This window comes from Oryza sativa, chromosome 3 (genome assembly GCF_034140825.1).
Source record: "Oryza sativa Japonica Group chromosome 3, ASM3414082v1".
In the NCBI taxonomy this organism is placed as follows: domain Eukaryota; kingdom Viridiplantae; phylum Streptophyta; class Magnoliopsida; order Poales; family Poaceae; genus Oryza; species Oryza sativa.
Window position 1 is genome coordinate 22722963 of NC_089037.1, and position 3774 is coordinate 22726736.

General features: G+C 45.8%; 1 long non-coding RNA gene across 2 annotated transcripts; it reads right to left on the bottom strand.

Moving 5' to 3' along the window:
* Positions 1-272: 272 nt before the first annotated feature.
* Positions 273-2542, bottom strand: LOC107280233 (uncharacterized). 2 transcript variants are annotated; one of them, XR_001544216.3, is made up of 4 exons: positions 2085-2542; positions 1890-1951; positions 1264-1366; positions 273-577 (listed from the first exon to the last, which is right to left on the bottom strand). It is a non-coding gene; the product is annotated as an uncharacterized lncRNA (long non-coding RNA). The 2 variants fall into 2 exon arrangements; XR_001544215.3 differs by having other exon boundaries at positions 1256-1366.
* Positions 2543-3774: the final 1232 nt, after the last annotated feature.

The following is a 3774-nucleotide window of genomic DNA, read 5'->3' on the forward strand; positions in this document are numbered from 1 at the left end:
TGGAGTCTTGCAATCATTTTTAAAATGATAAATCAGTTAACTAAGTCATTTCATAAGTCCTATATATATATAGCTAGGCAGTTATTCTATATAGCTAGTCTCATCTGCAACTAATGATGTAATTAATGGCTAGATTATAAGGGCTAATTATCCATGGGAGAAGAGAGGGGAGGGGAGGTCACATAGGGGTTAGGGGGGTGTTGGCCCTCCTGGCCCCTACGGTGGCTTCGCCACTGCATTCAACAACTCAGGTTTAACATAATGACTTTAAGTTGCATGAAAAAAACATACTGACTTTAAGATTCCACAAGATCAAAAGTAGTTATATCCAGCACAGCAGAGTGGGCAAACACTTGCATCAGTGTACATATATACGAGTACATTGTCTTTGCATTCATACAAAAGAAGTCTATTTAATTAGCAAAAGTTTCCAAGACTCTTGTATGACGATGGTCCACCGATCTGTACTTCTGTACATTAAATAATTCAACCAACAAGCGACCACCTTCAACATGCAACTCTTCATGTCCAGGATAGCATCAGTAGCTCTAACAAAAAGCTAGCCATTTGCACTCTCCTGTTCAACCAATACAAATTGTTGGCCAAAAGTAATGAAACGGAAACAAGCACTGATCATTTAGAATAGAACTGTATACATCGCATTATTTGCCTCATTTAAGTTGTTGCAGAATTTGACATGACTTAGGGATTGACATTGTCGTCCATCTCGAGAATTAGCAAGTAATTCAGTCAACTTTTCCACTTCCTCACCAAGTGACTCAATTTTTCTAATAGCAGTTCTAACAAAAACCTAGCAATTCTGTAAAAAAAAAACAGAAAAATAAAAGATTGCGTCTGAGAAGAGGGTGAAATGGCTATCTTTTCATTTGCATTAACAACTACTATTCCATCTATACCTGATCTAGCAGGAGAAACATATGCTGGATCAATAGTAATGTCTGTGCCACCACCTAAATCAGGACATTGGTCTACATGTTCAATTTCATTGTCCGGTTAAATTGTGCCTAGGAAGGTACATCCATCACCTATCCATAGCTGGTATTGACAATCAAATTTTAGAGGCCACTTAAATTAGTTTGTGTTTGAGTGGTGTTTTCTATGCGTGAAGTACAAGTACTCACCAGTGTACCCATGGGGAAAAGATAAAAAAACATTGCGCAAGACAAATATAACATGAGGATATAACATTTCAGCATTTTAGCATAGTACTCATGGCAAGCGGGAGGAAACTAACTGTTGTACATTTGTTGTTCGGGACCTCTGTTCGGTAGATGCTCAGCAAAGCAACGTACACCTTGGATGATATCTAGGTTGATTGCAGCAAAATCGGTAGTGGACGACTAAACTGCACCATAAAGCCAAATAGTTCAAACTTGGAAATAGATTATAATGTCACTTAAAATAAATATTTGATCAAACAGGCTCAACAATATAGCTGTTTCTCACACATGTCAACAATATAACTGACCAAACAGGCTCAGTGGCAAGATTCCTCCACATAAAAAAAAAGTTGGTTTGCACAGTGCTGCTGCATATGCAACATTGACATTGCAATGCTATCCAAGGCCTCTAATTGTCTATCCTTGATGATGAACTCTGCAATTTTTGTGAGCAGGACGATAATAATAAGTGTATCATGTGTATCATGGTACTACTAGGAAGAAGAGTGACAGACTGACAAGGCATATGAACTAACAGTCACAGCCAAGCAGGTAGATAATTTCTCGTTTCTCTATTTTCTCCTTGTTTATTTTGTCCATTCATTCACTTATAATTTAACACATGAAACAATCCATACATACATGCATACATTCACTCATTTCAGAAGAAACAAATCATGGATCTGGTATAACCGGGAGATTTTTTACCTGAACAAGTGGATATCCGAGCCGATTCCTTGATCTCCGTTCCTCTTCATGTTTTACCAATCCTACAAATAATAGCACACATTAGTAAGAATTTATAAATTGCATATTCAGTTATTCTTATTCACATATTCACTGATCTCTAATTACAAATTGATTTAGGCAGCTGTTCTAGTGTTTTGTTGATCTGTTCGTTACCTGAGCTAAATGGTGGAGCGCCGGATCAGTGGAGACGTGGAGCAGCCAATTAAGCAGGAGGCGAGCGGCGGCGCTGCGGCAAGCCGCGCCAAGCCACCAAGCCGGCAACCCGCAACCGGCGGCCAGAGTCCGGCGAAGCGGTGACCCGAGGAGGCGAGGAGGACTGGAGTATGGAGGACAGGAGGAGTTGCCGTCGCAGCGTCGCTTCGTCGCCGGCCCCCGCTTGGCGGCTTGGAGCGGCGCCGACGCGGAAGACGGACCCACCGCCCATGGGCGTCGATGGCTCCAGCGCGGACGACGGCGCGGACCGCTGGGACGGAGCGGCGCCGGCGAGGAAAGCGGGGACAGAGTGGACGGCTGGGATGGCGCAGCGCCGGCGCGGACGACGGGGAGGCTCGACGCGCGGCCCTGGACAGTGGCGGCGTGGAGAAGTGGAGGGTGGAGGCGCGCCTGGTGGTGGTGGACTGGAATCCTTCCAACCCTAATATTTCTGGGCTGTTTGGGCTAAACAGGCTTTTGGGCTAAACAGGCTTTTGGGCCTAATTTTTTTGGGAGGTGAGGTCTCTGGGCCGAATTCTGGGTAGTTCCGAGCCCACCGGGACTACCTCTTGGCTACGCCCCTGTCTAAATGTGTGGAGTCGAGGGTTTGGTGCGGAGGCGTCGGGCATAGGAGGAGGAATCAGTGGCCGCATAGAGGAATGGAGCTCGTCAGGGAGAGAGTGCGGCTGCGGCGGCAATAGGGAGGCGTTGGGCAGCGATATGCCGACAGCGGAAGCCGGCGGGCGGAGTCGACAGTGGCGTGTGGGTCAAGTCGGAGGTGGGGAGGAGGCAACAACAGTGGTGGCCGGCCGGTGGAGTCGACGGCGGCGTGCAGCGTGTGGCGGTGCGTGTGGAGACATCGTGGATGAGGAATCGGGTGCGGTGCGACGAGAGTGGGAGTGCGATGCGATGAGGAATCATGTGCGACGGGATGTTGGGCCCACGAAAATTTCCACGCCTTGGAGCTTTGCTCGGCCTGCCAATATTTTTAGCCCGCCAAAATTTCCTCAAACAGTTCACTGTAAAATTGGTTTCCCGGTAACAGAATTCCCGGCAGATAATGTGTTCTCTTAAATTATCTATGGCAGATCAATTGACCTATTTATATTTGTTCATTGCCGGCACTTAATTTGCTGTCCTATTTTTTTAATTCCCGGCAGATAAGATGACGTTCAAGATTATTTCCGGCACTTGATATATTCTCGGCAAATAGTTCGTCACTAACTTTATTTTACTGCCGGCAGTTAAGTGCCATGAATACTAGGTTATGGTGTAGTGTATCAAAGGTGCTACTGACGGCTCTCTAGGAAATCAAGGTGACAATTCTCAAGGAGTCCATGGAGTACAAGGTGACGGGGTGCATGGAGTTCAAGATGATGGTGCTCAGGGGCCGCAGGGAGGAAGTCTTAATCAGAATAATGATGTGGCACAGGATTTTTTCAATAACTTCCAAGATCGGGTTGATTACGCCGTGCATCATGCTTTGATCAATCAGTCCGGCGTATTAGTCATTACCTTATCAAACATGATGAAGACAATAGCCGATGGTTCAATAGCTGAGCATCAGGCTGCAGGCCCAGTTTATTTGCAAGGAGGTGTCTTCCCAAATTATCGATGTGGGCTCACCGATGTTCAGCCATCTATTCATGCA